The following is a 21,561-nucleotide window of genomic DNA, read 5'->3' as shown; positions in this document are numbered from 1 at the left end:
TTGGTTGCAGACAAAAGTTGAAGTTTAAAACAGAGTCAATATCACCCTTTAACCCTTGTTCTGATTTGCCTTATTCCTCACAAAATCCACTTCATTCATATCTCTAATTGAGAGCTGAATTCTTTTTTTACCTTTTTAAACAGGTGCTGTGTGAGGTAATATTGACATTCATAATGACAAGCTGTAGCTCTGAGTTTCAGGTGTCACACAGGTACCCAATGTTCTGGAGACAATCCAGGATTACACAAGAGCTCATCATCTCAGAATTTAGGAATAACCATTACAACTCAGGAATAGATGAGACTGCTGTAAGAACTTTCAATCTAGGTACCTTACAACAAGCATTCCTGTGATAAACTGTGCCCTAAGAGTCAATCTCAGTGCTTACCTATTATAGTTAGGGTATCCTCATGATCCATTCAACTAGCTGTGTGTCTCACTTCTTTCTTTCTTGCAGCTGTTCAATATTCTATTGTATGTGCACACCAGAGTTCATCATTCCATTCATCAGTCAGTGTAACCCTATGCCACCTTCATCCATTTCAAATTGTGAATACAGTCACCATAAACACCAGTGTGCAAGTGTCCACTTGTGTCCCTGCTCTCAGATCTTCCAAACATATACCCCATTATGAAGTTGCAGGATCTCATGGCATACCCACACTTAGCCATGAAAAATTCCTTAGTGAAAGAGCCATATTTTAGATTCCAGATATTTGGTTTTCTATGCTTTCTTATCCACAAACATACAAGGAAGGCATAGTTATTGAGGTAGGTTTGGTCCCCTGAGGATCCCCCACAGGTGCCTTTGATGTCCTTGTTCCTCAGGCTATAGATGTAGGGATTCAGCATGGGGATGGCAAGGGTGTACATCCCTGAGGCAACTTCATTCTTCCTCAGTGAATGTGAGGAAGCTGAGCTAAAGTACACTCCCAAGCCTATCCATAAAATAATCAAACAATGGAGAGCTGAGAGCCACAGGTAATAAAGGCTTTTTCTTCCCATCTGAAGATGGGACTCTCAGAATGGAAGAAACAATTCAAGTGTAAAAGGAAATGACCAGTGAGACTGGAATTACACCAAAGATGGCAACAATAATTTATATTAATATGTTAATGGATGAGATGTCTCAACAGGCAAGTTTGAGGAGTTGAGGAGGGTCACAGAATAAATGAGGAATCTCCATGTCTGAAGAGAATATTACCTGTGACACCATAAAGTAGTGCAGCTGGGAGTCCAAAAGGCTGATCATAAAAGACAGTGAAACCCCAGGCCTCAGAGCTGGGGCTTCATTAAAACCAGGTAGTGGAGGGGATGACAAATTGTCACACACTTGTCAAAGGCCATCCAAGTCAGAATCAGACTTCCAAACATGCAAAAGGACTATGAAAGGACAACTGTGTCAGGCTGTCTCTATAGGAGATGGCTCCTTATGGATATCCATAAGCAGCTTTGGGACTGTGGAAGAGGTGAAAACAGTGTCAGCTTAAGACAGGTTGAAGAGGAAGAAGTACATGGGTGTGTGGATGTGGAAATCAAAGCTGATGGCATGATGAGTAGGTTCCCCAGAATGGTGACCAGGTACATAGAAAAAAATAGCCCCTAAATGAGGGATTGTAATTCTGGGTCAGCAGAGATCCATAAGATGAGGAATTCTGAAACACCAGTTAGATTCTATGATTCTGTGAAGCAGGGACAAATTTGGAAAAGAGATGAGGATTTTGTTATAAGGAAATAGTAAGCAAACACCCATTACTGTGTCTTTATTTCAGATTCAATTATATATAAAATATTTACAATTGAAGAACACACAGCTTGGTAACTTCAGCAATACTTCTCAGTTGTTACAAACACATTCTTAAAATCCTTATTCATTTGTTTATTTATACTCCACCTATTTTTCTATACACCACTATATAGAAGAAGTGAGATGATAGAGTTGGAAAATATTCATGGACACAGTCAAGTATTTGTTTCCTCCATTGAAGAAATACAAGGGAAATGTATTCTTTTGCTTTTAAGAACAGGAATGTATAATTAAGGGACATAACACACTCAAATCTATTTAATTTATTGAAATGCATTGAAATAAATCCTCCTAATTTTTGACAATGTATGATTACCTCATATGAGGTTTTCAATAAGAGTCAAAGAGTTATTTGATTCCTAGAATCATTTCAGATAAAAAAATTTGATACACTCTCAAGATGTGTGTGAGTTTGTGCTTGGTGTGCACACATCATCAGTCTTGACATCTGAACCAAATATTTTGTTACAGACCATCATGAGGCTTCAATATCTTCAGAAACATCTACAACCGCAAAACATGATTCTATACTTAAGGCAAGAGTCTTTAATCAGTTATGTATATAATAATTTAACCTATGTTAGAGGATTACTAAAAGAAATTAAGTAAAATAATGTATCTAGAGTACTCTATCCAGTGGTTCTGTATCCTGGTTGATCTTTATAAATTTTCATGATTCCTTCCAAATATGCAGAAGCCCAGGCTACAGTCAGGGACCAATAAAATCAGAAGCTTTACATTTGAAGATATTGGTGATTGTAAATTCCCCTAGAGTTAAGAACCACTTCCCTAAAAGCCTATCCAGAACTTAGTAAACACTCCATTAATTTTACAAATTATCATTACTACTCAAATACCATAATAAAAATAGAAATTTTTAAAAATATTTGCTCCAAATGTTCTGGAGACTTGAAATGTTGCCAATAACAATGGATATTCCACCTAATCCCTCTACAATGACTACAGTCATGAAGGTGCCTGATACATTTACCTGATAATGCTTCTATAATTTTATTATTGATTTAAGTATTCATAAAGAACTTTTCTTGTAAATTTTCCTAAGTAATCCTTTAGTATACACACAACAACCATAGCATTTTTGTTTACTACAACAGTGTTTTTTATGTCTCTCTGTGTAGTACATACCCCTAGTTAAAATCAAGTTTAACTGATGCATGATATTGCCTAAGGAAGGAACACCATTTTATTTGTCAATTTCTTATTTCAACAATCCTCTCAAAATTCTTCTTCCACTCTCATTCACACAACTGAGAATTTCCATAGCATAAAAATGTGAAGGATACCTGCATGAGTTGTAATAATCTATACATGTTCAATTATACTATTAATTGCCATTTATTCATAATGAAAAATCAAACATTATTAACTACATGCTTTTATTGTTAAGTTCTAGAATCAGAAATGCTCTTGGTATCATTCTTGTAATAGACACTTTGTGATCCCTCCCCATAAAATTTTCATCTTGCGTAGGAAATATTTATATTATCAGACTCCAAACTGTGCTGAAAAATTAAGTATAAATCCGGGAAAACCCAATCGTGCAATGCATTTATTGTTTTAAAAGCTCATTTGACTAATTCATAGGTGAACTCAATCACTGTCAAGAGGAGAAATTTATGGTTTTGCTTGTGCTTGTTCATTGGGACCAAAGAAGATTTGAAGGAAAATATTCACTAAGTCCTCTCTGGTGGAGGGGACATATCTCAAGTACAGGAGTCAGAAAACCATATATGAGTTCCATACCTAACATCCTCTGGAAATTTGCCACATTATAAATATCAAACAGTGTTTTTAATGTTAGAATTTATGACTATTTGAAAGCAGATTTATTAACAAGATATATTTAATTACTTTTTACCAACTGTATATCAGAGAGGTTGAAGCTAATCTTATCCCCAGAAATTGGAGCATGGAATGATTGGAAATCATAAAATTTGTCCCAGGGCATGCAATAAGATGTCCTTTCCCCTTGCCCTTCTCAATTTAGTCTTATTGCTCTAATCTTATGAATATCTGCCAGTGTTTTTATTATGATAATTTTGGAATGAATATTAAAAATAATAGTTTCCATACAAAAATCATAACAAGGAACATTGCAGCCTAGTTTTTTTCTTTTCTCCTGTCCTACTGCATCTCCCTTGAAGGAGTGAAGGCATGGGAAGGAAGCCACCATTCTTTGGGATCCTTAATACATGCACTTTGTCTCTGATAAATAAAGAAATGTAATTGATATTTAACAGATGATTTATTTGGTTGCCTAAAACACCATTCACTATCTAAGCTCTGGGGATTTAGATGAATGGGGCTAAATAATTTCCCCCCAAACACTTACAGGGAGATAACAAAAATGAAATTACAGTGACAATACTGTCCAGGTGCCTGTGTCTGGAGTTTCACTACCCAGGTGCCAACATGGTTTCACCTCTTTTTACACTGGCACATGTTAAAAATTAAATTAAAATGAGATGCTCATTTCCTCCTTGGGAATGTCACAATATCTGCTCATTTATTTGGGGATGATTATGCAAATGATATGAGAAATGTTATTTCAAAAACTGAACTCAGAATCTTCTGCTAGGAAGCCCTCAATAAAGCTTTGTAATATTTTTGTTTCTGTCACCATCCAAAATTATCCAAAGGGATAATTTGAGAGCTCATTGCAGGATATTTCAATGGTCTTGGAACTAGTGGTGGAGAAGAGAAGGAATAAGGTGATGGTAATAAAATCCCTACTGGAATTAAGAAAATTGATTCCATAAGTCTCTGAACTGAAACTTTGTATTTCAGAGTCCACCCATTTGCCTATTGCTTTTGCTTAGTTCTAATGATAAAAACATAATCTACTCCCAAAGCACTACTAATTCCATTAGCTGCTATGGAACACATTGGACTGAGCTGTGTTTCTCCTGGTGCATGAACAGGGACTGTGGAACTATTGCCATTTCTTGGCCAGCTGGGTAGGATTGAGACTTTCTATTCTGCCCTGGAAGGAAGACAGAGTCAAGCATGGGACTCCTTATGAAGACAATGATGCCCAGATGAGAGCCTGCTTGACTGGGACACACAACTGAAGAACTGTAGGACACAGCTGGATATTTTGTATTGGTTGATATTGACAGCTTATTTCTCACAGATCATGATTAGACAAATTTGTCCATGTCATCTCAATATCTGAGAATTTATTAATGTCCTCATTATAAATGTAACAGGAGAAGAGGAAAAGTAAATTTTCTTCAAGGGCTTTGGGCTCTTCATCAATTATATTGAGTCTCTGTTGTCTCCCTCTCTTCTATCATCCAATATTGGGAAATTTTAGCATGAAATGCAGACTAATTTTTCCAATATAAAGGATCAGTATATTAATTTTTAAATTAGTTTTATGATAAAGCTAACTAATATATAAACACTCTATACCCAATAAGAAACCCTCTCACTTCACAACTTCTCTCATCCTCTGGTACTCTCTTATCTACTCTCTAATTTTTAATAAATAATTTATAGGTATTTCATAAAGTGAAACCAGAGAGTATTTGTACTTATGTGCCTTGCTTATTTCACAGAGCATAATGTGTTTATAAATTAGTTTTCACTAGTGCAGTTACAATATTACTGAAAAGTCATGAAAAAAGTCATCCCTTATATCCCACCACATGTATACACTGTATTCCCTTTAAATAGCATTTTGCAGTATGGCAGTACCTTTGCTAAATTGAAGAAAGAATATTATAATTATTATTCTATTAAATATATTCTATAGATTACCTTAGAATTATTTCTTTTTCTTGGACATTCCGTGCCCTTCAAAAAAATTATAACATGTAAACAACCTAAAATATCCCTTTTTAATCACTTTCAAATGTACAACTTAAGGGTGTTAATTACTCACAACATTGTGCTAACCTCACCCCCATTAGCTACCAAAAGATTTTCATCATTCCAAGGAGAAGTTTTCTAACCAAATAAGTATTAACCCACTTTCCCCACCCCTAGCTCTCACTCCAGAACTTCTATTCTGGATTCTAAATATGAATTTTCAAATTCTAATTATTTCATATGGGTGAGAACATGCAATATTTGTCCATGGCTTATTGTGCAAAACAAGTTGTTTTCAAGATTCATCCAGGGTGAAGTATACATCAGAACTTCATTACTTATTCACTTTAATGATATTGTATGTAGAGATAACATGTATGTAGAGGTAACATTTTGATTATCCAATAATTTGTTGATACATATTTGGGTTTTCTGATAGTAAGTTCATTTGTAAACTAGATCATGTTATCATGTCCAGTTTTTTGTTCAAGCAATTATTGGCCTGATTTTTACTGTGAGGATATTTTGTGGACTTTAATCATCAGTAAGTTGATTGCACTTTTAGCTACATACAACTATACTCAATTGGTAAGATTGTCTCCAACCATGAGAGATGTCTTATCCAACCAGTTGAAGGCTATGAATGGAGAAATGATGATTTCAGCAGTCAAAAGAGAGAATTTCCATTTCTACTTCAGCCATCCAGCATCTCCTGGGGAATTCATTGAAAACCATCACTAGAGTTCCCACATTTCCATCTATTCCATGGAATTTAGACTTGCCCATCCCCACAGTTGTGTGACACAATTCTTTAAAAATCTCATTATATATATATATATATATAATGTTGGTTTTTTCCCTAGAGAATCCTAATACAAGTTCCTTGAATTATTTGGAAATTAAGAATAATGCTGATATGAATAACAGTATACCCAGACCTGTAAGAGTTTGTGCTTCCAATAATTTGGTATATATTATTGGAGGTGGGATTGCAGAATCATAAGATAATTATGTATTTAACTGTCTCAGGAATGGCCAAATTGTTTTCCACAATAGCTCCACCATTTTACATTCTTGTCACATCATATGAGGGACCCTATTTCTCTACATCCTCTCCAACATCATTCATTATTTGCTTTGTTTTACAACAGTATCCATTCTACTCTATGTGAAATGGTATCTCATTATGCTTTTGATATACATTTTTCTAATGGCTAATGAAGCACACATTCTATTTATGTGCTTACTGAACATTTGTATATCTTCTTTGGGTAAATATTCCTTCAAGTATTTTTTTCCATTTTAACATCAGACTGCTTACCTTTATGTTGCTGTGTTGTAAGAGTTGGCTATATGTTCTGTATATTAAAACTTATTTGACATTTTTCCAGATAGTCTCCTCCCATTCTGTAGTTGTCTATTTACTTTCTTGTTAAAGCTTTTGAGGCATGTGGGTTTTAATATTGATGATCAGCTATCCATTGTTTTCTTTTTGTTGCTGTTGCTTTTGGTGACAAGTCTAAGAATCCATGGCCTAACACAAGATACAGAAGTTTCCCTATGCTTTACTGTAGGCATTTATACTTTTGTTTATTATATTTAGGGCATTGACACATTTTGTGGTAATTTTTGTATATGGTGTATTAAGCTAATGTTGAAATGGGAAAGCCAAATTCCCTAACTCAGAAAGCAAGATAGAAACTTGGATGACAGTTTTCAATGAATTCCTCAGAAGAAGTTGGTTGGCTGAAATAGAGATGGAAATTCTGTCTTCTGACTGCTGAAGCCATTCCTCCTTTTAAAGGCTTCAACTGATTGGAAGAGATGTCTTCCAAACTGTTGAAGACAATCTCCACAATTGACTGAATATGTATTCAGCCATATATATAATGAAACTACTGATGATTTAATCCATGAAATGTCCCAGGGTAACCATCAGTCTAGTGTTTTCTTGACCAAAACAAAGACACCATAACCTGGCCAAGTTGACACTTGATCTTAACCATCACAGAACCTAAGTATCTGCCAATGAATGAGTGGAAAATTGAAATGTTATTTCAACATACAATGGAATATAATTGAATCAAAAATGTAACAAAGTTATGACATGTGCTTCTACATGGATGAACATTGAAGATACCCTGCTTTGTTAAGGTTATTGTATGCCTCACTCATACAAAATAATTACAATTCAGAAATTCATATTCAGAAACTAGTATACAGTTTCCCTGGGCCATGGATGGGGGTGGTAAATGGGGAGTTAGTGCTTTTGTGATACACAGTTCCTGATTGGAATGATGGAAAAATTTTGGTAATCAATGGTGGTGATTGTAGCACAATGTGAACATAAAAAAATGTGACAGTTTAGGTTGTATATGTATATGTTATCATATTACTTTTTAAAAGTATAGTACGTCCAAAAAAGAGTAAATCCAAAGGTAAACAATAAATTAAATTTAATAATATAGTAACTATATTATTTTTAAATTGAACATACCACAATAATGCAAAATAATATTTAAAGGGAAAACTGTGTTTTTATTCAGTTTTATTGACATATATTCACATACCATGCAATCATCCACAATGTACCATTAATTGTTCACAGTACTGTCATATAGTTATGCATTCATGACCACAATCAAATTTTTAACATTTTTGTTACTACAAAAAATAGAAATAAGTATAAAAATAAAAGTATAAATGAACACCCAAATCAGCCCATTCCCCCTCACATGCTCTTATTATTCAATTAATATTTGTACCCATTTTTCTACTCATCTGTCCATACACTGGAGAAAGGGAGAGTGAGCCATAAGGTTTTCACAATCACATGGTCACACTGTATAAGCTATATATTACTATACAATCATCTTCAAGAATCAAGGCTATTGGGTTGCTGTTCAACAGCTTCAGGTATTTCCTTCTAACTATTCCAAAACACTAAAAAGTAAAAAGGGATATCAATATAATGCATAAGAATAATATCCAGAATGACATCTTGACACAATTTAAAATCTCTCAGCCACTGTAAATTTATTTTTTTCATTTTTCTTCCCCATTTTGGTCAAGAAGTCTTTCCCAATTCCCAAATGCCAGGGCTAGGCTTATCCCTGGGAGTCATGTCCCACATTGCCAGGGAGGTTTACACCATGGGGAGTCATGTCCCACATAGTAGGGAGATCAGTGAGTTTACTTGCTGAGTTGACTTAGAGAGAGAGACCACATCAGAACAAAAAAGACATTCTCTGGTGTGACATTTATGCACAGTTATAAGGAAGTTTATACTCTCCTTTGTAGTACCAAGATTCATAAGTGTCAGTTTCAAGATTGAGGACTCAGTCTTCTATATTGGTAGCCACTAATGCTTGTGGGAATATCATTAATTCCCCATATGAGGAAGTATAATATATCACAGTTTTCCCCAGTCCCTAAAGAAGAATTTGCAAATGTATTTTTATTCTCTGACCAAATTACATTGGGACATATACGGGCTTCACAGTAATCTGTAAAAACTAACCATATCTCAGATTCTGTTCTAAGTTCTATGTAATTACGGTGTTTAAATAAACTGACCATCCAAGTTAAATTATAGAGTGTGCTATAGAAATATAGATTTCACACCAAATAGACACCTATTCCCCTGGCCTCACAAAGAGGTTGAAGTTTTAAAATGCCATCAATATTCCTTTACCTTTTAGTCTGATTTGTCTTAGTTCTAACCAGATAAGCTTTATTCATATGGTTAATAGAAGTCTGAACTCTTTTTTTGGCTTTTTTACCCATTGCTGTATGGGGTAATATTGACATTTATAGCTATCAAACACTAGATCTGAGTCTCATCTTTCCCACAGATACCCAAAGTTCCAGGGACCAAACAGGTTATACACAAAGAGCTCAGCATCTTACAATTTAGAGATAACCATTACAATTCAGGAATAGATGTGACCGCTGTAAGAGCCTACAATCTAGGGTTCTTTATATAAGCCTTTCCCTAATAGTCACTGTTCTAAGATTCATTTCTTGGAGTTTGCACATTATAGTTAGTCCATATTAGTGAAGGATTATAATGTTTGTCTTTTCATTTCTGGCTTATTTATGTGTATTTTTAAGGGATGACTATTCTGTTTGCATAACTTTTATGTAATACTATAACTGCTCTAAGGAAAAGAAATGAATATTGCATTATGCTCTGTGAATTAAGACACATAAGGGCAACTACTGTATGATTTCACTTTAGAAAATAACTATAAATAATAAATTCAAGTAGACAGCAGTTTAGAGTTTGCCAAAGGCTGAGAAGAGTGAAGTGGAAAGGTAACTTGGTGGGCATAGAGTATTTATAATTTTGTTATTTTTATAACATAATTATAAAATGGATACATTGATTCCTTATATTGGAAAAATTAGTCAGCATTTCATGTTAAAGTCCTCATAAATTGGAAGTTACAAATGAGGGAGACAGCAGAGCTAATAAAAAAATCACTTTTCTCCTCCTTCTGTAACTTTCATAATGCAGACACTAAGTCCTTAGAGATTGGAATTACTTGGACCAATTTTTCTAATTATGACCTATGAGAAATGAGCCTTTAAGATCATTGAGCATAAAATATTCAATTGGGACCTAGAGTCCATCAGGTTGTGGGTCCCAATCAAGCAGGCTCTCATTCTGCATAAGGAGAGCCATGCCTGATCATATCTTCCTTCCAGGTCAGAATGCAGAGTTTCAACTTTCATCACTCAACTGACCAAGAAGGGGCAGTGGATCCACTGTCCTTGGTCATGCCCCAGGAGAAACACAGCTCAGATCTTTGAGTTCCATAGGTGATACTGGATGTAGTCATGTATATGGGAGTAGATTATGTTCTTATCATTAGAACAAAACAGAAGAGATAGCTAAATGGGTGGTCTCTACAATGCAGTTTCAGTTCCAAGTTTCTAGACTTATATTCTTGATTTTAGTAGAAATTTCATCACTGTCAATCTTAGTCCTTCTCCTTTCCATCATCACTTTCCAATATCCATAGAAATACCCTGTAACAGAACAGAAATAGGTAATTCCAAATTGTTTCCCTTCAGCACTCCAAAATTATCATGAATATGAGGGTTATGATAATGATGACATGTCATAGAAGGAACAATAGTACGAGTCTCTGAGCTCAGTTTTCTAAATAACTTCTGTCATCTTATTTGCATAACCATCCCCCAAATAAATGTACAATTGTAGTTGTTTTAAAGATGATAAAATGAGCATATCATTTTAATTTAACTTTTAACATGTTCTAGCACAGAAAGGAGTTAAATCAGGTTTAATATGGGTAGTAAGACTCCAGACACAGACAGCTGGACAGCAATCTCCCTTGGCAATCTAACCTGCAATCTCATGTCTATTGTCTATCCAGTTGGACTGGATGGTGAGAAATTAATAAATCCCTATAATCTGATTCCCAAGAGCATATTCAATCAAATTAAAATCTTCAAATATTGATTACACTTATTTAGTTCACAGGACTAAAGAAGCATAATCAAAAAATATTGATTATACTTCTTTAGTTTGCCTATTCAGTGTGCGGTATAATAGTCAATGAAAATTTTAAAAATGCTCTGTTAAATGTTGATTATACTTACTTAGTTCACTGGGAAAAGCATATATTATATCTCCCATAAAATAGGTGGTTTCTATCTGTGCTTTCACCCTTTCCAGGAGATACAGTGGACTAAATACAAGGAAAAAATAGTGCTTTCGTGTTCTTTGTTATGACTTTTGTGTGGAACTTATTAATCTTCATTCAGTAGTCTCACCAATATTATGTTATTTTAAAATGTTGCCAAATTTTCTTAAAAAATTGTGTGACGAGATGAAATGGAGGAGGATTAGGGGAAGGTACTCTTATTGTGTGGTTGGAGACACATTTTAGGACTTGCAATACTTCCATGCTCCAATTTCTGGAGAAAAGATAAGCTTCAAACTCTCACATACAGTTGAAAAAAATAAAAATCTGTTGGTATAGCAATTTTTTGCATTTTTTCCTTTTTAATTTTTATTGGGATTGTTCAGATACCATACAATTATCCAAAGATCCAAAGTGTACAATCTCTTGCCCCTGGGTACCCGCATAGAGCTGTGCATTCAACACCACACTTAATTTTTGTTCAATTTTTAGAAACTTTTCATTACTCCAGACAAGAAATAAAGTGAAAGAAGAAAAAAGAAAAAAGAAAAGGAAACTTGAATTGTCCCCTTTCCCTAACCAACTCCACTCAATTGTTGACTTGTAGTATTGGTATTATAAATTTGTTACTGTTTAAGAAAAAATGTTGAAGTACTACTAACTGTAGTATATAGATTGCAATAGATATATATTTCTTCCCTATATGCCCCTCTATTATTAACTTCTAATTTTATTGTCATACATTTGTTCTGGTTCATGGAAGCGATTTCTAGTATTTGTACAGTTGATCATGGACATTGCCCACCACAGGATTCATTTTTATACATTCCCATCTTTTGACCTCCAACTTTCCTTCTGGTGATATATATGACTCTGAGCTTCCCATTTCCACCTCATTCACACACCATCTGGCACTGTTAGTTATTCTCACATCTTGCTACTGACACCTCTGTTCATTTCCAAACATTTAAGTTCATCCTAGTTGAACATTTTGCTCATACTAGCAACCACTCCCCATTCTTAAGCCTTGTCTTATATCTCGGTACCTTATATTTCATGTCTATGAATTTACATATTATAATTAGTTCCTATCAGTGAGACCATGCAATAATTGTCCTTATCTGTCTGGCTTATTTCACTCAGTATATGGCCCTTGAGGTTTTGTCATCAACCCATTTTTTTATATGGTTTTGTTCACTCACCATACATTCCTTCCTAAGTAAATAATTGATGGTTCTCTGTATGGTCATATATTTATGTGTTCACCACTTTCACTACTGTCTATATAAGAGCATCTACATTTCTTCCACAAGGCAGGAGGGAGAGTCAAAAGAAAGAGGAAAAAAAATTATAGCTAGGAAGCAGCAAAAGGAAAAATAACCTTGAATCAAAGTAGGGTAAGGAATCAGACAATACAACCAATGTCAAGTTTCTAACATGCCTCCCCTATCCCCCCTCTTATATTCATTTACCTTGGTATATCACTTTTGTTACATTAAAGGAGGCATAGTACAATGATTCTATTAGTGCCAGTCTCTAGTTTATGTTGATTGCATCCCTCCCCCAATGCCTCCCCATTTTTAACACCTTGCAAGGTTGAGATTTGCTTGTTCTTCCTCATAAAAGAACATACTTGTACATTTTACCACAATTGTTGAACACTCTAGATTTCACCAAGTTACACAGCCCCAGTCTTTTTCCTCCTTTCTTCTGGTGTCTCACATGCTCCCAACCTTCCTCTCTCAAACATATTCATAATTATCTTTGTTCAGTGTACCTACATTGTACAAACAACTACATTGTTGTGCTACCATCTCCCAAAATTGTGTTCCCAACCATACACTCCTGTCTTCTATCACTCTGTAGTGTTCCCTTTAGTATTTCCTGTAGGGCAGGTGTCTTGTTCACAAAGTCTCTCATTGTCTGTGTCAGAAAATATTTTGAGCTCTTCCTCATATTTGAAGGACAGCTTTGCTGGATATAGGATTCTTGGCTAGCAGTTTTTCTCTTTCAGTATTTAAATATATCACTCCACTTCCTTCTTGCCTCCATGGTTTCTACTGAGAAATCCACACATAGTCTTATTAAGCTTCCTTTGTATGTAATGGATTGCTTTTCTCTTGCTGCTTTCAGGATTCTCTCTTTGTCTTTGATGTTTGATAATCTGATTATTAAGTGTCTTGGCATAGGCCTATTCATATCTCTTCTGCTTGGAGTATGTTGCACTTCTTGGATCTGTAATTTTATGTCTTTCATAAGGGATGGCAAATTTTCATTGATTATTTCCTCTATTATTGTTTCTGCCCCTTTTCCCTTCTCTTCTCCTTCCGGGACACCAATGATATGTAAATTATTGTACTTTGTTTCATCCTTAAGTTCTTGGAGATGTTGCTCATATTTTTTCATTCTTTTCTCAATCTCCTCCTTTGCATGTAGGCTTTCAGGTGTTTTGTTCTCTAGTTCCTGAGTGTTTTCCTCTGCCTCTTGAGATCTGTTGTTGTATGTTTCCATTGTGTCTTTCATCTCTTGTGTTGTGCCTTTCATTTGCATAGATTCTGCTACTTGTGTTTTGAACTTTCAATTTCTGCCTTATGTTTGCCCAGTGTTTTCTTTACAGCCTCTATCTCTTTTGCAATATCTTCTCTAAACTTTTTGATTTGATTTAGCATTAGTTGTTTAAATTCCTGTATCTCAGTTGAAGTGTACATTTGTTCCTTTGACTGGGCCATAACTTTGTTTTTCTTAGTGTAGTTTGTAATTTTCTGTTGTCTAGGCATGGTTTCCTTGGTTATCCAAATCAGGTTTTCCCAGACCAGAACATGCTCAGGTCTGAGAGGGAAGAAATATTCAGTACCTGGTTTCCCTGAGGGTGTGTCTTAGAAAATTGCTCCACCCTGTGGTGCCTCAGGTCACTGTGCTTTTCTGCCCAGCAGGTGATGCCTGTTAGCCTATAATTCTTGACTGGTGTGAGGAGGTGTGGCTGTGTTCCCCCAGGCTCTGGGATCTTGTTCTGAATTAAAATGTCCCCAAACCTTTCCTCTTAGAGAAGATAGACCCCCTAGCAGGAGGTCATTAGCATTTCAATGGTCTCTCTCTCTCTGCTTTTGCTGTCTCCACCCTTCTCTGAGTTACAGCCCTGGAAACTGAAAATGACTGGGGCTTTCTCCACTGAGCCAAAAAAGAAACAGATAGCCCCCTTTAGACCTAGTCCAAGGTGACCCTCCAGCTCTCCAAGGTCAGTCATCACCCAAATCCTCTGTTTTGGGGATTCATACTTATAGTGAGCAGTTCACACTTGCTACTTAAATCCCCAGTTGGAGCTCAGCTGAGCTATATTTGCTTGCTGGGAGAGATCTTCTCTCTGGCACCATGAGGCTTTGCAGCTTGGGCTATGAGAGATGGCATCTCATGACTTGGATCCACAGGTTTTACTTACAGATTTTATGCTGTGATCTTGGGCATTCCTCTCAATTCAGGTTGGTGTATGATGAGTGGACCATCTTGTTTGTCCCCCCACAGTTATTCTGGATTATTTACTAGTTGTTTCTGTTTTTTTTAATTGTTCCAGGGGGACTAATTAGCTTCCACTCCTCTCTTTGCTGCTGTCTTGCCCAAGCTCTGTTATAGTATTTTATTAATAAATCTTAATAAATAGGGATAAAATCTAATATTAATAATATGGATGTGAAGTGCCAGAAATTCCAGGGGTTGAAAGATAGGGACTTTTGTATTGCATCTCTTGCCCCTATACTAGGTATAGATCCCTTTCACCAAAGAGGATTTAGTGTGGTTTTCTTCAAATCTTATTTGGCTTGAAAGAGGAAATGTAATAAAACCATCTATTTCTCATCCTCATATGGACTAAGTTCTTCTGTGAATTAACCAAATGAGCTAATCTTTTAAAGACCTTTTCATACAGTAAATACCATGCTTCATTTTCTTCTCCATGAGTAGTACTTCATTTTAAAGAATGGCTTGGAGTCAGAGGATGTGAATATTTCCTACATACGATGGAAATTTCCTGTGGCATAATCAGGTGGATTTATGATTCTACAGCTTAACAGTAAGAGCAAATGGTTCATTACTATTGGTTTTTCTATTATGAAACAAACAGGAAATCAATAGTAAAATTGAACATTCTTAGATCATTACTACTCAGAAAAATGTTTTGGGCATTTATGTTATAGAAATTCTCAGTTGTGTGAATGGAGAGGGGAAGAAGCAGTTTTAAAGGATTGTTGAAAGAAGAAATTGACAAAGCAAGTGTTCATGGCAATACTATTCCTTAGTTAAACTAGGCTGTAGCTAGAACTATGTACTTTCTAGAGAGACTGTTGCCGTAAAGTAGACTGTGGATGATGTGTATAGTAAAATACTACTTAGAAAAATGTACAAGAAAACTGTTTATGAATATTTAAATCAATTCTAACATTATAGAAACTATCAGGTAAGTATACCAAGCACATTCATGACAGTGATTGTCTTAGAGGCAGAGAATCAAGTAAAAGAGTTAATTCTGGGGTACAAGGAAAGTCAAATGTTATTGGCAAAAGCTTAAATCTCCATAATATTTGAAGCACATTAAACATTTGAATTTTTAGTATGGGGCTAGGGTATTAAGATAATAATAAAGTAAAATTAATGGAGCATTTGCTAAGTTCCTGATATTTTCCTAGGGAAATGGTTTTTAACTCTAGGGGTACTTAAAATCACCAATGGCCTCCAATGTACAGCTTCTGATTTTATTGTTCCTAGACTGTAGGATGGGCTTCTGTGTATTTTAACAAAACCATAGCTATTTATAAAGATCAACAAGGATACAGAACTACTGCACTGAGTACTGTCTATATTTTTATTTTACTTAATTTCTTTCAGCAGTCTGCTAATGCAGGTTCAATTACATATATATGTATATATATACATATATATAGTTTCCTGGTTCTAAGTGTTTATGATTATTTGAGGCTACAGGGTGAACCACCACACAATATTTGGTTCAGATATCAAGACTGATGATGTGTGCACACTCAAACACACACAAACACACACACACACCAAGAGTATTTGGAAAGCTTATACCAAGAGTATATGGAAAGCTTAAGGTGGCTATTTGAATAGACCAAATTCAATAGACCAAAGCTGTCATTAAAATGGCTTGAAGGAGCAAGATATGTGGACAGATTGATGTTTCTATTGTGGTTTGTTGCTGAAACTGGGTTCAGAGTCCTCATTATACAACCTTTTCTTGACTGTTTTAAATCTCTGGCTAATGTCAAAGGGGATAACAATAGGGCATGTTATAACCTTCCCAATATATGGGACAGAAAGCAACATCAAAAGTGAGACTTAAATGTTGTCAGGAGTCAAACATCCAAAAATTTGAATCAGACTCCTTTTTACATAGCTCATATAAGTCATTCATAAATTGCCCAAAATCTGGGGGATTTATTTCAGTGCACGTAAGTAAAACAAAATACATTTGACTGTGTTCTTATGTCCTTTAATTTGACTGCTTTTTCCTAAAATGAGAAAAATTCTTCTTATCACTTATGTTTTGTCAATGGTGCAAACAAACATTTAATTGTGTACATGTATTTTTCAAACTCTATGTCATTGCTCGTAGTGTCTCTACAGTGTGTGTCTAGAGAAACAGGTGAAAACCAGGTAAACAAATGAAAAGAGACACTAAGAAGAATGGGTTTCTAACAATTGAAAAGTATTACTGAAGATCCCAAGCTATATGCTCCTTAAGTATGAACTCTTCATTCATGAATTATTTGCATCTGAAATGAAAATATTTGGGTGAATGTATACAATTTCCTTATTACATAATCCTCTTTTCTTTTCCAAATATTTCTCTGCTTTGTGGCATCACAGAATCTAACCAGTGTTTCAGAATTCCTCTTCTTAGGGTTCTGGGCTGACCCAGAGATAAAAGCCCTCCTATTTTGGCTGTGTTTGTCAATGCATCTGGTCACTGTGCTTGGGAACCTACTCATAATGCTGATTGTCAGCTGTGACTCCCACCTCCACAACTCAGTGTACTTCTTTCTCTTCAACCTGTCCTTGGCTGACATCAGCTTCACCTCTACCACAATCCCAAAGATGCTTATGGATATCCACACTCACAGAGGAGTCATCTCCTATTCAGGCTGCCTCACACTGTTGTCCTTTTTTATTCTTTTTGGATGTTTGGTCAGTCTGAATCTGACTTTGATGGCCTATGACAGGTTTGTGGCCATTTGTCATCCCCTCCACTATACAGTTACCATGAAGCCACAGCTGTGTGACCTACTGTTTCTGCTTTCTTTTATCATCAGCATTTTGGACTCCCAGTTGCACTGTTTAGTGGTATCACAGCTAATGTTCTGTGATGAATATGTGGAAATTCCTCACTTCTGTGACCCTCCTCAACTTCTCAAAATTGCCTGTTCTGACACCTCCTTCAGTAAAATATTATTATATTTTCTTGTTGCCATCTTTGGTGGAGTTCCAGACTCCCTGATCATTTTCTCTTATACTCAAATAGTTGTCTCAATTCTGAGAGTCCCATCTTCAAGTGGGACGTATAAAACCTTTACCACCTGTGGCTCTCACTTGTCAGTTATTTGCTTATTTTATGGAACAGGACTGGGAGCTTACCTGAGTTCAGCTTACTGAGATTCACCCAGGAAGATTACAGTGGTCTCAGTTATATATATGCTGGGTGACCCCATGATGAACTCCTTCATCTACAGCCTGAGGAACAGGGACATCAAGAGGACCCTGGGAAGAATCCTCAAGGGAAAACACTCTATTCCAAATAGAGTGAGGAACTATATAAAAAGAAAGTTTTCTGCCAAACTGTTAGGGGTACTACAGACTAAGAATGATCCAGACAATTCCTGTTGGTAAGACAGAACATTTATGGGGGCCTACATGGATTCTTCACCTGACAGCATGATGAAAGACAATACTTTGCTATGATTGTCTGCACTGACCAGAGGACAGGATAATGTTTTATAGGATTTAAGCAAAGATAGATGTGTTTGAGGCACTGTTGCAGTATGGGTGGTTATGAATATATTCAAAATAAAGATTGCAAGTTGCCCTATTATGTTTCTACAACATTTCATTTCTTCCTCATTGGCATAATTTTGATGGTGGTACTGTTTATTTTCCTGGGCATAGCTTCTGACAATAATGTCATTTTCCTTAAGCTAAGATTCACTGTTTTACAGAAAGGGGAATATATGTTATCTATGTTCCATAGGAAACCTTAGAGTTGGAGCATAATGCAAAAGTTCATATATATTACAGTCCACCCCATCCCTCAACTCTTACAATCTTTCTGCCACCTCTTCTACATAAGTCCCTGAGCCTTGGAATGAGAGCATTCAAGTTTACAGCTGGCAATATAGATAGATAATGCTAAAACTACAATATAAGCAGCAAGAAGATAGACAAGTAATCAGTACAATGAAGATGCTACCAAGAAGATTATAACTCTAATGTAAGGGTAAATGTGTGAGCCATGATGAGAAATAATCAATAAATCTCAATTTTGAATATTATTAATAAAAGTTAACAATTGAGTGAAGGTATAAATAATATTGTAATGATTATCTGGTATTTAAGAGTGACAAGCAGTGCCAATCATAGCACAATCACCCTGGGCAGTGGTAAACATACCTAAAGCCATTCAATTTTGCAAAACAAACTTTCTCATCTGTTTATTTTCTTCATTTAAAAGACTTGTACTTTATTTGGTATCCTTAAGGGTATTATCAATGAAATTAACTGAAGTGGTTCCTTGTGTTAGTGCATCTAAAACTTCAGCACTAGGGAGAGAAATATTAAGGGCCCCCCTCCCACTATACCAGAGAATGTGGGAAGATTTGGGGCTGCATTACACAAAATTTTATGAATTCTCCTTGGCAAAAAAGGATGCCTTAAGATATGTTTGCCTGTCCAGTTGGAAGGGACATATGGCCAAAAGCATGTTCCATATGACTAACCTGTTGAAGCAAGTATGCTCTGGCTTGTTTAGAGCTGTTTTTTTTCCTTTCCAATCATCCCGCCATACCATGATGTTTTGATCACATTCAAATGTGGACAGCCATTTCATATGTTTGTGTAAAGGTAAATCAGAAGCATATGTTTTCCAATACAGAAGGGAGTTTTAGTGGTTAGGATGCCATATTCAGCAATTATCTAGGTTAACCCATCCCAAACAAATGTCATTGATGGCTGAGTTTTGTTCAGATGTTCTCTGACAATACAAATAACATGTTGAACAGAGAGATAATAATTTTAGAGAGAATTAGAATTAAGTAGTTGCCACCTTTGGGATATGGGTAGTAAAAGCTATTACCAAATTAATTCAGTTAACCAAAGACAGTGGAAGAATATTCCATGGGAGGCCAGAGTTACTTGAAGCTGGTACATATCTGCATACTCAACAGGCAGTCTGGCTGTGGAATGCCTCTATGGCCACAGGCCAATCAAGCAAGACAGATGCAATTAGATGAAGCAGGAAAGGAAACATAGGGTTTCAAGCACAAATTTTTAGTGGTTACCCAAAAGGGAAGATCTGTGAGTAAAATTACTGTAGATCATTTTCACATAGGGCCTAGGATATCTGCAAATATAGGCCAGTATTAGGATTTCAATACCACACATGTTGCCTCTCCATAAGTGCAGGTGTTAGTGCCAATTGCATCCTTTTAGGTTCTAACCATATCACTCTGGCAATTATAGTTCTAGGAGGAATGTTCTTTGTATAGTAGTTGTATCACAGATGTGTTGGTCTCCTGGAAAGCAGGGTAGTGGGATAAAGCATTCCATCAGACCACTGCAGTCTTTCAGGTACTATGAAATAGAGCTATTTGGGAGGTGGAGACTATTGTAAGTCCAGTGAAATCAAGCCATTTATCCCTGCAGTCATAGATATCTTCAATAACAGTGTGTCCCATCTACTTCTGGAGCATGTCCAGGTGATGTGGCTGAGACATTTATATTCTAGGGACCACAGAAATGGGTCTTGCAAATAATTTAAATGGGAGAAACCATGTGTGGTATCTGGAGCTTAGTTTAAATTTGTAAGCATGTTAGTTAAAACAAAGGTCCCTTTTATTCTTCACGGTTTTCTAGGGTTATGTTAGTTAACAGGTAAAGGATAACCTATATACTTGCCTTCATTCCTTTGAAAGTCTATTTCTTTTGAAGATGAACCTCTGAACTGTGGCTGACAGAAAGCACTTTCAAAGAAGGATTAGACTAAAACACTGTAACTGACATGGAAATTTGGTTGTTGATGTGACAGATAATTTCATTAAAATAATTAAAACCATGACCGGCAGCAATATATTGCCTAATATTCTGCAAATCAACAGTTAACAGAAAGTTAGGAAATCTCTTTTAAGTTCTATAATATTTTCTAAATATTTCTTATATAACTTACAACATGCCAAATGAATTTAACTATTTTTGTTACTTCATCTTTTACAATGTGAATGTGTAAATTTTTAGTGATTCTAAAAAGGCCCCTGGAAAATCTTAAAGACAGTTTGAAATAAAATACATTCTTTATGGTGTGACCTTGAGCTGAATATTATACTAACCTAGAAAAGGGTCACTGGCAAACAATATTTGATTATTTATTTAACTAAAGTAAAGGAAAAGGCTTTTTTAAGTGAGAAGACTTGTTTAAAAAAAATGACCAAGGACATGGTAAAATCAACATAAATTGGATAAAGTTATTCTGATAGACTTTCTGCTTTTTACATTTAGAAAAAGATATAACATTTTACTAAAAGCAGACTAATGATCTAAGAAAACTTTGGTACTTTAATAGAGAGAATACTAATATTTAGTTTGCATCAATGTATTGTTTCATCCTAATGCTTAAAAAAATTTAGAGCTTATTTAACTTTGGAATAAATGTATTTCCTTTTCTGTTAACTTTCTGCAAGTTTCTATACCTAGTCAGATTTTGTCCTACATTTTCTTTTTTCTTATTAGCAACTAGTCATTTAAAACAAAATTACTCTTTTTTGTTTAATAAAAAATATTATATACCTTACATATTTATGTTACTAAAATGATTCTGGGAACTGTTTTCAAGCAAACATCATACAATATATTATTGCTATAAATATCAAATTTGTCAAAATAATGCTAAAATACTTAAAACACTATAGTCAATGCATTTTTGAAACAGTAATATACAAACTTTAAACAAAGATTAATGGCACATATAGATATTGT

This window comes from Choloepus didactylus (genome assembly GCF_015220235.1).
Source record: "Choloepus didactylus isolate mChoDid1 chromosome 13 unlocalized genomic scaffold, mChoDid1.pri SUPER_13_unloc1, whole genome shotgun sequence".
In the NCBI taxonomy this organism is placed as follows: Eukaryota; Metazoa; Chordata; class Mammalia; order Pilosa; family Megalonychidae; genus Choloepus; species Choloepus didactylus.
Note: the sequence above shows the minus strand (reverse complement) of the source record.